The 13,043-nt window shown below is 36.6% G+C and overlaps 3 pseudogenes across 1 annotated transcript; 2 read left to right on the forward strand and 1 right to left on the reverse strand.

Annotated features, from left to right (window-relative positions):
* Positions 1-869: 869 nt before the first annotated feature.
* LOC129900180 (cytochrome P450 89A2-like) lies at positions 870-3,844 on the forward strand (annotated as a pseudogene).
* A 1,311-nt stretch (positions 3,845-5,155) lies between these two features.
* LOC129899581 (cytochrome P450 89A2-like) lies at positions 5,156-6,887 on the forward strand (annotated as a pseudogene). The gene has a single exon (XR_008769553.1). The product of XR_008769553.1 is annotated as a cytochrome P450 89A2-like (transcript).
* Positions 6,888-10,107: 3,220 nt separating this feature from the next.
* Positions 10,108-12,935, reverse strand: LOC129899588 (uncharacterized protein At5g41620-like; annotated as a pseudogene).
* Between the last annotated feature and the right edge of the window lie 108 nt (positions 12,936-13,043).

Consider the following 13,043-nt stretch of genomic DNA (forward strand, 5'->3'; position numbering starts at 1 on the left):
TATAAAACTAAAACGTATGGGTGAAACTTGGATGTTTAGCTTATTTTTCCAAAAATATGAGATTAAATTTTGTCTTTTTTCTTCTGACTTGGCTGTATTTTCATGAGATATCCTTTCTACTTTAGTCAGATTGGGGTTTATGCAATATTATACTTTAAAAAGCTAAAGTTGAAAAAAGAACCGTTTATAAAATGCACTTTTAAACTATTATTTGAAAATAGTTCAAATTATACATATGGTCAACGTATGAAATTATTTTACTGTCGAATAATCCTTATCTATTAAAATAGATAATTAATATCCTTTATCTTCAAAAACTTATAAAATTCACATCTTAGGAAGACTTACGTATAGATATTTTTTTTGTTGATGATTTGACAGTGTAAAAGATTAGGTGTATATTGAGGAATTCTAAAGAAAGGAACATGCAAATGGAATTACTGACTGCTCCCTGTTCTTGTGACTAATTAATATATGTTGTTGAGTTGAAAAGGAAATACAGAAAGTATCACAGTTAAAACTCTAATGAGAAGTTTGATACGATAAAACATGTAATGATTTTTCACAAATCCATCAACCATACGGCCAAATACTTTTGTTGTTTATATCCTTTGTAACAATATTTTACTATATATAATGATTATATTTTATGTGAAACTGACAATTCATGTTATGTTATATTATGGAGTTATTGTTTTTGAGCAACGACGGTTCGGGTGTAGCTTTCCTAGATATAAAAATTGTAAATCGAGTTGTCATTGTCTCTAACCATTCAGTGTGAAACATGACAAATAAAATGGCTACCTCCAATCTTTTTTCCACATGTAAATGCACTTGTATAACAGTTAGGTTGAAAAAAGTTGGAAATAATGGAGTCATGGCTCATCCTCCCTCATCTTCATCCTCAGAATCACTTTCTTCGTCTCTTTCTTCCTCAAATCCAATAAATAGAAGAAGAAATTTTCCCCAGGACCCTCTACTTTTTTGTGATTAGCAGTTTACTACGCGCTAATGAGGATATATAACTCATCGTCAGGAACCTCATGACTAAATGTGGTCCTCTTTTCAACTTAAGAATTGGAATTGGATTCCGTCGTCCTTCCATATTTGTTGCTAGACATTCATTAGCCTATCTAGCTTTAGTTCAACAAGGTGTTGTTTTCTCTGACCGGCCAAAGGCTGCTCAGATCAGTGTATCCATTCACAGTAACAAAATTAACCTCACCACCTCCCCCTATGGCCCTACATGGCGCCTCCTCTGTCGAAACATTGTATCTGTAATCCTCCATCCTTCTCGCACCAAATCCTACTCTAATGTCCAATCTCGGGTACTCTCTACCCTTATTCAACATCTCCATTCTGATTCTGAAGCCACACAAGTGATCACATTAATCGATCATTTTCGTTATTCCGTGTTCTGTCTTCTTGTCCTTATATGCTTCGGGGACAAGATCGACCAGCCCCAAGTCAAACAGATACAAGATGTACAACGAAGATAGATTCAAACCATGGGTTTGTTGATATGTGTTTTGAAAAAGAAAGAAAAAGGGGTCAAAAATATCGGCTATCCCACATCGGTGGGGTTGTAATTAAGGAGCTTAGCTCCATTGTCTGTACAGTACATAAAAAATACACTAAATAGAAAAATGTGTAAAATATATGGTATAATATATTTTTACCATTGAGAGATTTAGGGAAGGTTCTCTTGGAGATCTTTTGGGTATAGTATTTTAGGTATTTGAGTGTGTTAGAAAAATATTATGTATTATATGATTGTAACAATTTTTCATATAGTGAATATTTTTCTGGGTGGTCTGTGGTTTTTTCCGCATCGGGTTTCCACGTTAAATCTTGTGTTGTTATTCTCTTTAAATTTCTCTGTTATTATTTTTTGCTTGAAGACGGTCCGAAAGGGACATAAATTAGTCGGTGTGTTTTTTCCCAACAAGTGGTATCAGAGCTTTTGGTGTGAAATAATTCTTTTTTAAAATTTTAGTATGCTCTGTGGTTGCAGCTTTGTCTGATCTTCTACATAAGAAAAAAAAATTAAATTAGAATTATTATTTTCAAGCAGAAGTTTCGTCCTGGTGGAGTAGCAAGTAGAGTCTGATTTCGGTGGAGTTTGCTATTCTGGTGGAGTTGCTTTGATGTATTTGTATATTTGGTAATAGTGAAAATAAGTACAATCTAAAGAGGTTCTGGCTAAGGAAAAACTTGGCATTTAAGTGTATCCGTTGTGATCCACCTCTCTTTCCTGGGAACTAATTTAGTGGAAACTCTTTTCATTGCTATTGTCCATTTATTGGTACTATTAAGCATGTGGGGACAAGATTTGAGAAGTTTGGTTAGAGAATGAGTTTTGGAGTTGGTTGCGTGAAAAAATAAAGTCAAAGCTGATAAAAAATTATCCCTAAGTGTTGTCAAAATCTGCTATGCATTAGTTAAGAGATAAAGATGCTTCAGCAGTGGTTCTCGAACTATGGTGATTGTGATTTATGACATGTATGATTGTGGTGGGATGTAGCTTCTGGACTTTTGTGGTTCTCTGTTAATGCAACGAGGGATCAAAAGAGGTGGTCAAAGATTCAAGTCTAGTCAAATAGTATAAAATTAAGGATTTGACTAGTGGAATTTTGAAATCTTTGTGGACTGGAAATTTTGATCAACAACTAGTAAACTTGGACAAGATAGGATTGTAAGGAACAGTTCAGCAAAGGCTTCGACAGTACACTGGGATATGTATCCTGATGACATATTGTAATTCTCCAAGGTTTGTCATGATAGAGGATGGTATAATTCTATCATGTCCACATTTGCACATGGGCATTGGTTGATAGGTGATGCCAAGGTGTGTGGTGGAAAGGATCTCGATGGCTAATGGGATTTCAAGAAATCAACAAGAGGGTTGCACTATAAGTTATTAGCAGTTTTTTTCTTTTTCGATATGAGCCGAAACTGAAATTCTTGAAATTGAAAAATGATTTCAAGTAAAAATTCTTGGATGGGTGATATTCAATCTAAGTGGAGGTACTATTTATGGTGGTGGTATGATAATTCTTGATATAAAAATTATGATTGTCGGTAGTAGACAATGTGAAGGTTGCAGCTGCGCATGATTGGCCGAGTTTTGAGTCAGGTGGAGAACTGATTCTGTTAGGTATAGTTGAACAACCGTAAGAGCCAACGATTGGTATTTTTTTTTTCAAAGGTTGAGATTTGTTAATATGTGTTTTGAAAAAGAAAGACAAAAGAGGTCAAAAATGTTGGCTATACCACATCAGTGGGATAGCAAATGTAAATAGTTTTTGTTAGCTATTTAAGGAGCTTAGCTCCATTGTTTGTAGGTACACAAAAAATACATCCAATATCAAAATGTATAAAATACATGGTATAGTATTTTTTTACCATTGAGAGATTTAGGGAAGGTTCTCTTGGGTATAGTATTTTAGGTATTTGGGTGTGTGAGAAAAATATTGTGCATTATATGGTTGTAATAATTTTTCATATAGTGAATATTTTTCTGGGTGGTATGTGGATTTTCCCGCATTGGGTTTCCACGTTAAATCTTATGTTGTTTAAATTTCTCTATTATTATTCTCTGCTTGAATACGGTTCGAAAAAGACGGGAATTAGTCGTTGTTTTTTTTTCCAACAGGGTCGATTTGTTAATCTCAGCTTTTTCCCAAGATTACTTCAAAAGATCATTTATAGGAATCAATGGAAGGAGATCATCTAACTGATGCAGGAGCAAGAGAGTATATTTATACCTCCGATCGAGTCTCGAATGAAACCAAACACCGAAGAAGATGTGGTGGCTTATGTGGATACATTGCTGGATTTATAACAGGGAATAAAGAGATTAAGATGATGCCTTTTGGTGCAGGAAGAAGAGTATGTCCAGGCTATCTCTTGGCTATGCACTATTTAGAGTACTTTGTGGCTAATTTGGTCTGGCATTTTGAGTGGAAGGCAGTGGATGGAGACAATGTTGATCTATCTGAGCAGCTGGAATTCATCGTTACGATGAAGAATCCATTGTGTGCTCACATTCATCCCAGAGTAAACAAACTTGAATGAGCTACCTGCTAATGTTGTGTCGTATTTGTTTGTTTTTCTTTCTCTTGAAGTTACGTTGTTGATGTTTCTTCAATATAAAATAAACGTGTGGATAAAGGGAGCACAAGTTTTGCAGAAATGGGTCGCATCTCTAATGGACAAACACTTAATCTATGTTAAATTCTAAATTCAAGAGTTAAAAAGTCAAACTAATGCTAAAATAATTTTAGTGATAAATATATCCTACTCTCATTGGTCAGATAGCTAATACAAATTTCATTCTTTTACCAATAAAAGAATGAAAGATTTGAATATGCATTAGTATTCTAAATAAATGTATCTAAACCATCAAACAGACCAATGTAGTAATATCAAATTGATAGGAAAACAGAGAGGGATACTGAACACTAATATTTTTTTTCTCAAAAAACAGATACCTCCAGTGAATTTGATTTCTCTGTGAATTCTCAACCCAAACGTACGGTGATCAAAATATCTTGGCCAACCGTAGGTGAAACTCTAACTATCAAAGTACACAATAAAGTAACAGTGAAGAAAAAAGAAGAAACTATTGGAGAGAATTTGAATGAAGAGAAAATATAATCCTGGTGACTAACAAAATTGTGTATTCCTGACGTTACGCTTCAAGCGCAAAGGTGCTTTGAATTCGTTGTACAAATTCTAATGTTTTGTAGAGCGGAAGGGAAAGAGGAAAATATTCATAAATATGAAGTGGTAACACCGTTTGTTTGTGGTTGTGACTGTGGGCATAGCAGTCATTCATGTGTTGGCTTATAATTAGGTTTTCTATTTAAATTTGTTAAATAGGATATTAAAATTATAGGCAGGGGCATTTTTAGTTGGGCATTAATTTAACATTCAAGTTAGTAAGTTTTTAATTTATTAAAATAAGATAATATATATATACGATTATCAGTTTCTTGTTCTTCTTTTTCTGCAAGGACGTTTCAGGTGTGGGTTTCCTAAACATAAAAAATTGTAAATGGAGCTATTATTGTCTCTTTAACTTTTCTGAGTGAAACACGACAAAATCACTACTCTCCACAAGTAGTAGAATCTTTTTTCCACAACTAAATGCACTTGTATAACAGTTTGGTGGAGAAAAGTTGGAAATAATGGAGTCATGGCTCATCATCCTCATCATGATCATCACTTTCATCTTCTTTTTCTTCCTCAAATCCAATAAATAGAAGATCAACAAGAAATTTCCACCAGGACCCTTTGCTTTTTCTGTAATTACCAGCTTACTACGCGTTAATGCCAATATAGAACTCATCCTCAAGGACCTCAAGACTAAATATGGTCCTCTCTTCAACTTAAGAATTGGAATTGGATTTCGTCGTCCTTCCATATTTGTTGCTAGTCACTCATTAGCCTATCAAGCTTTAGTCCAGCAAGGTGCTGTTTTCTCTGACCGGCCAAAGGCCAATCAGACCAGTGTCACCTTTCATAGTAGCCGAATTAACATCTCCATCTCTTCATATGGCCCCTTATGGCGCCTCTTCCGTCGAAACATTGTCTCTGAAATCCTCCACTCTTCTCGAACCAAGTGCTACTCTAAGGTTCGATCGCGGGTACTCACTTTCCTTATTCAACAGCTTCGTTCTAATTCTGCAGCCATGGAAGTGATCAGGTTGATTGATCATTTTTGTTATGCCATGTTCTATCTTCTTGTCCTGATGTGTTTCGGGGACAAGATCCAGGAGCATCAAGTCAAACAGATCCAAGATGTACAACGAAGATGGCTTCAAAGTGCCGGTCTATTCATCAATCTCAGCTTCTTCCCAAGATCAGTTCAAAAGATCATTTTCAGGAATCAGTGGAAGGAGCTCATCCAAATGATACAAGAGCAAGAGAATATATTTATACCTCTGATCGAGGCTCGAAAGAAAGCAAAAACTGAGGAAGATGTGGTGACTTATGCGGAGACCTTGATGAATTTGGAATTCCCTGAGAAAAAGAGGAAGTTTAATCGGGGAGAGATTGTTAGCCTCTGCAGTGATTTCCTCACCGCTGGCACTGATACTACCACTATCTCGTTGCAATGGATTATGGCTAACTTGGTAAAATACCCTTCTATTCAGGAAAAACTATACCAAGAGATATGTGAGGTAGTGACCAGAGGGAATTTGAAGCCAAAAGAAGCGACAGGGAAGGAGGTAGTGAAAGAGGAAGATCTAGAGACTATGCCTTACCTAAAAGCAGTGATCTTAGAAGGTCTAAGGCGGCATTCGCCAGGTCACTTCCTGCAGCCACACACAGTGACCAAGGAAGTGGAGCTCAACGGTTATGTCATCTCTAAGGATGTAGCAATCAATTTCATGGTTGCAGATATGGGTTTGGATCCACAAGTGTGGGCGAATCCCTTGGATTTCAATCCCGATAGGTTCTTATCAGTGGGCGGTGATGATACAAAAGCGTTTGATATAACAGGTGTTAGAGAGATCAAGATGATGCCTTTTGGTGCAGGGAGAAGAGTATGTCCAGCCTATGGCTTGGCTATGGTCCATTTAGAGTACTTTGTGGCTAATTTGATCTGGCATTTTGAGTGGAAGGCTGTTGATGGTAACAATGTTGATCTATCTGAGAAGCTGGAATTCACCGTTATGATGAAGAATCCATTATGTGCTCGCATCCGTCCCAGAGTAAATCAACTTGAATGAGCTAGCTGCTAATGATGTGTATTTGTTTGTTTTTCTTTCTCTTGAAGTTGTTGATGTTTCTTCAATATAAAATAAAGGAACAGGAGGAAGGGAACTCAAAGTACTCAACTGTTCAACTGTTTATAAGATTGGCTTTTGGAGGTGTTTTATGCATGAAAAGATTTATTAACAAGCTTAATTAACAACATGAAAGTCGAAGACATTCCCTTAACATGATGATGGAGTGTTTAGAAAAGATCAGTAAAAATATCTTTTTCTCTCCAATTATAAAGTACATCTACTGAGCATTAACATTGACTTTTGTAAAGCTTTAAATCCACATAAATGATAAATGGATATCACTCAACGGAAATTTCTCAGAAAGAACTTGACATTCTTCCACCAAGAACAGATTGGTAACTTTGTGCTTCAAACTGTGGAATTCCACTTGGAGTTGACTGGAAATGTAGTAGGCTAAGCAGAACAGAAGTGAGCACGGTGAAGCTCGTAACAGAATGCAAGATGGTCAAAACACGTTATGAACACCTAGTCAAAAAGAGAACAAAACACGTTTTGAACGCATAGTCAAAAAGGAAACAAAACGCGTTTTGAACGCGTAGTCAAAAAGGGACGTGCAATACGTGGATTTTATGCGTTTCTAGTTTCCTATAAATAGAGGGCCTCTTGCCCTCATTTAGATCATCCCCAAAAAAATTACAATCCAAAAGAGTAAGAACACAAAAAGAGTTATACAACAAGACTGTAGTCTTGAGTGTCCTTTTTAGTGAGTTGTTCCTTTTACAAGAGAGAAGTGTTAATTGTTGTTTTCTCCTTGTATTTGAGAGTAGTGTACTCCCATATTATCATAGTAAGATCCTTCTACCCCGTGATTTTTCCCCTCTATCTGTTTGAAGGGTTTTCATGTAAAATTCTCGTGTCCAATTTATTTTCATTATTTATTATCATATCAAACTTTAGTTGTGGTGCTTCCTCCCCCCAGCAGTGGTGTCATAGAACTCAGTTATTTTTTCTTACGGCGAAGAAAATATGAGATTAAAACTCCACAAGTTCAACGGTCAACTAAGGAGAGAAGAGGCACACAGATTATTCTATAGAGGGCAGTGTTGCATACTGTTTATTACCAGAGGATGGAGAGCCGTCAACTTTTCACGAGGCTATGAAAGGCCTAGAATCATCTTTATGGATGACAGCAATGCAAGAAGAAATTGAAGCTCTTCATAAAAATAAAACATGGGATCTTGTTCAATTACCACAAGGAAAGAAGGCCATTGGAAACAAATGGGTCTATAAGATCAAACGCAATGGTAAGGATCAAGTAGAGAAGTATCGTGCAAGATTGGTGGTGAAAGAATTCGCTCAGAAAGAAGGTATAGACTTTAATGAGATATTTTCTCCGATGGTTCGACTCACAACAATTCGAGTGGTCCTGGAGATGTGTGCTACATTTCACTTGTACTTGGAGTAGTTAGATGTCAAAACTGTATTTCTTCATGGAGAGCTTGAAGAAGAAATTTACATGCTGGAAACCAGAGGGTTTTGAAGAACAGGAAAAAGAGAACTTGGTTTGCAGGTTGAACAAATCTCTATATGGTCTCAAACAGGCGCCGAGGTGTTGGTATAAGAGATTTGATTCCTTCATTATAAGCCTTGAATACAACAAACATAGTTCAGATCCTTGTGTTTATTACAAGAGATTTGGTAATGGCAATTTTATTATTTTGCTGTTGTATGTTGATGACATGTTGGTAGCAGGCCCCAACAAAGATCGTCTCATAAATTTAAAGGCACAGTTGGCTAGGGAGTTTGAAATGAATACTTGGGACCAACAAACAAGATTCTAGGAATGCAAATTCACCGAGACAGAAATAATATGAAGATTTGGCTTTCTCAAAAGAACTACTTGAAGAAAATCTTGCGACGCTTTAAGATGCAAGACTGTAAGTCAATTTCTACCCTACTTCCTATTAATTTCAAGTTATTCTCAAGAATGAGTCCTAGCAATGAAGCAGAGAGGATGGAGATGTCTCGAGTACCGTATGCATCAGCAGTGGGAAGTTTAATGTTCGTCATGGTATGTACAAGACCTGACATTGCACAAGCAGTGGGAGTGGTTAGTCGATACATGGCTAATCCTGGTAGAGATCATTAGAATACTGTTAAGAGGATTCTGAGATATATCAAGGGTACCTCAGATGTTGCAATGTGTTATGGAGGATCATACTTTACTTTTAAAGGTTATGTTGATTTAGATTATGCAGGTGATCTTGATAAAAGCAGGTCCACTACAGGTTATGTGTTTACTCTTGCTGGAGGAGCTGTAAGCTGGGTTTCAAAAATGCAATCTATCGTGGCTACATCTACGACGGAAGCAGAATATGTAGCAGCTACACAAGCTAGCAAAGAGGCAATATGGATGCAAATGTTACTGGAGGAGCTCGGGCACAAACAAGAGAAGATTGATTTGTTTTGTGACAGTCAGAGCGCTTTACATCTTGCAAGAAATCCGACATTTCATTCAAGGAAAAACACATATGAGTTCAGTATCACTTTGTTTGTGAGAAGGTGGAAGAAGGCAGTGTGGATATTCAGAAAATTCACACTAATGACAACCTAGCAGATATGTTTACGGAGTCGATCAACAGTAACAAGTTTAAATGGTGTCGATCTTCTGTTGGCCTAGCAGAAACGTAGCATTACAGTAATTTGGTAGAAAAGATGGTGTGAAGACTTAATTGATTCTCAATCTAATCTTCAAGTGGGAGAATGCAAGATAGTCAAAACGCGTTTTGAACGCGTAGTCAAAAAGAGAACAAAATATGTTTTGAACGCATAGTCAAAAAGGGAACAAAATATGTTTTGAACGCATAGTCAAAAAGGGAACAAAATGTGTTTTGAATGCGTAGTCAAAAAGGGAGGTGTAATACGTAGATTTTACGCGTTTCTAGTTTCCTATAAATAGAGGGCCTCTTGCCCTTATTTAGATCATCCCCACAAAAATTACAATCTCAAAGAGTAAGAACACAAAGAGAGTTATACACCAAGATAAATATTGTAGTCTTGAGTGTCCTCTTTAGTAAGTTGTTTCTTTTACAAGAGAGAAGTGTTAATTGTTGTTTTTTCCTTATATTTGAGAACAGTGTACTCCCATATTATCATAGTAAGATCCTTCTACCCCGTGGTTTTTCCCCTCTATCTGTTTGAGGAGTTTCCACGTAAAATTCTCGTGTCCAATTTATTTTCATTATTTATTATCATATCAAACTTTAGTTGTGGTGTTTCCTCCCCAACACAGAATACCCAAAGAAGTGATTTAATATTAAGAGAGTCATTAGAGGTAAGAAAAATGAAGAATCTGAAGAGAGTCATATATAGTATTGAATAGAGCAAATGTTTATTCATTCCTTAGAGAACATTAGCAAAAATTTGAACTGTTTTGTCTCATCCAACAGCCAAAACCCAAAATTCTGTTGACACTCCTGAATTTTCAGATATCTTGCTATTCATTCAGACAAAGAACAACATAACTATGTCGGTCTAATTATGTAAAAATTGCATCAGGCTGTAGAAGCATGCTATTTATGATGGATTCTTGAAATTGGCATCCTGGCATTCATTCGAGTAGCTCCCTGCATGACATTTTAATAAGCTCTGTATTACTTCGAGTTTCTCCCTGCAAGATGGCAAAGCCCTCACCATTACTTTGTTAGGATCATTGGTAGACAATTTCTGTTGGCTACAGTTCTTGGTTGGACCAGAAAAGCCTAGAGAGGATGTTATTCTTGAAGCAGAAATGATACGGTTACAAAGATCCTTGATCATTTTATATTTCTCTGTCTCATCGGCCTGATCCTTTTTCCAAGTTTGAGAAGAGAAGTCTGGTGTTCCTCCGTTGTTAAGAAGGTTTGAAATTCCTCTATCCATAGTACCGTTCAAGTTTTCTTTTTCTCTCACGCAGAATTCCCACTCTATGCCATCTGAAGTTTCCTTTTCTAATGAAATGCTTTGCATTGGGAATTTCTCTGAGATGGATCTCCTCCCTTTATTTTTATCAGAAACCAACAATCTATTCGGATCATTCTGTAGAGCAGTGCACCATTGATGGCTCTTGCTGTTATCATCCATGTTTAATTCAATTGAATGAAGATCGCTATCAGCTGAATCACCTTCTTCTCCATCCTCTTCTTTATTGAGTATTTCTCCATCTGTCTTCTCTTTATCGCGGTAACGGTGTGTGCATGGAAGCGTTTCTCTCAAATGTCTCTCAAGCTCATTGATTGTTTCAAAATTAGGCGAATCACCACCTTGTTCTTGGCCCTTTTTGGATCTCAAATATGCTTCAAGTTCATTCTTTAACTTATCCACAACTGCATTTTTCTCCTCAAATTGATACTTGGCTTCTGATAGCTTCATTTGAACTCTTTCCTCGCGCATGACATCAGCTAGTTGAAGCATTTTCTGTTCCATTTCCACCTCTTCCCGGATTTTAGCAGATTGTCTTTTCAATTCTTCCATCTCAGCTCTATCTTCTCTGAGACCTCTGGCTAATTCATCACACACTTGCTCCAATATCTCTCTGTCCCTTTTCTCGCCTTCAAGTTCTTTGACTGCCTTTGAAAGAGATGCCTTTGCATCCGCCAATTCTCTACCAAGCTTCTTATTTAATCTCTCAGTTTGCTTCCTCAGTTTCTTCTCTATCTTGAACTCCCTGGCTACGGATGTAATGGCAGTATGAATCTTGTCTTGCTCTTTTACCTTCCACGCCATCTTTTCTTCTTCAAACTTCTTCAAGAGGATATCAACTTCACCACGGTTATGTTTCTGTTCGCGTATCAATTTAGACACCTCATCACACAACCAGTCAAGCTCTGTATTTATAGCTGAGAAAAGGGATGAACATGTAGATTTCTGATCTTTTAGATTCCAGACATGACTCAGAACTTGCAGCAGCTCTTTACATGTGGTAAGGCCATCACACACATCCTTCAAATGATGTCTGCTTAGAGTCTCGTCATGATTTTGTGTCCTATCAAGCTGCATATTCATTCTTGTATTAACCACATATTGCAATGCAGAGTAGCTAACTGAAACTAGCAGCAGTTAAGAAAAGTGATAGATTCGGAGATCATACAAGAAAATCTTCCATGATAACAAATATTTCAAAATTACAACAATGCAGTGTCGGAAAACTACTCATATAAAACAGTTCCTCCGACCAAAAATGGATTAAATGTCAGTTAGCAATAAAGAATAACAGAAATGACTACCTCTATCGAGCAACCATTTTGGTGAAAGAGATCAGCCTTGGTAAGTTTTCTTCTACTATGACTACCCACTTTGGATCGGTCCATTCTCTGCAAACTCAAGACACAAAATATGTAAATGCAAAATTTCTTGAAACACACACACACACACAAAATATGCAGAACTTAAAGCTACAAGCTTTTCCAAGAAAATGACCACCAATTTTCCCTTAAAAAAGAAAAATTTGCACCCACCTCAGAAACAGGGGTATTAAAAGGATGAGAGAATTGCAAAGCTGCAGAACCCAATTCGGAAACTCTTTCTTTCCAACCCATTTCCTCCAAATCCTTCAGTTTAGTTTCCCATAGAGTAGAAGCCAGTTTTCTTGCCGAAACTGACATGTCATCAGAGCCCTTTGTTTGCATATACTTATCATTCTGTAGAGAAGTTGATCTTGATGAGCTCATTTTCCACACTGCACAATTTTTTAAACTACTTTACCAGTCAAAAAAAAGGGAAGAAGAGAAGTGGGAAATAGCCCTTTAGGCTTTTAGTGTATTTCGAAGATACTAGAATGAATGATTGGCATGCAAATTAGAGCCCTTATGGGAAAAAGGGCTAAATACTTTTGTAACACAAATTATTTGGTATGCACCTACTGTTTCTTTTGTGACATTATTCAAGTAATATAAATGTTTAAGTCGTCTATGTGTAGCTCAATGATCAATAAAGTGATAAAAAGCAGCGTAAAGATATACGTGTAGCGTAATAATTAATGAAATGAAATGAAGGAAGAAGTTCTAACAGAGTGAGTTGATATTTGTAAGCTGAATGAATTTAGCCATTTACTAGCTAACCATATTTCTCTATCCAGCATAATTGTTGCTTGAGAAGATAGTAATATTGAATGCAATTGTAGCCGTTGCTGATAGCTTAAATTGGCATGGATCTTGTAAAAGAAGGATAAGGGCCCCATTTAACGGCTTAAAATATTTTGGATATTTGTAGAAAAACCCCACAAAGACACCAATATTCTGTAATTCGTGTGGCCCTCCACATGGC

This window comes from Solanum dulcamara, chromosome 8, assembly GCF_947179165.1.
Source record: "Solanum dulcamara chromosome 8, daSolDulc1.2, whole genome shotgun sequence".
NCBI classification, from domain to species: Eukaryota; Viridiplantae; Streptophyta; class Magnoliopsida; order Solanales; family Solanaceae; genus Solanum; species Solanum dulcamara.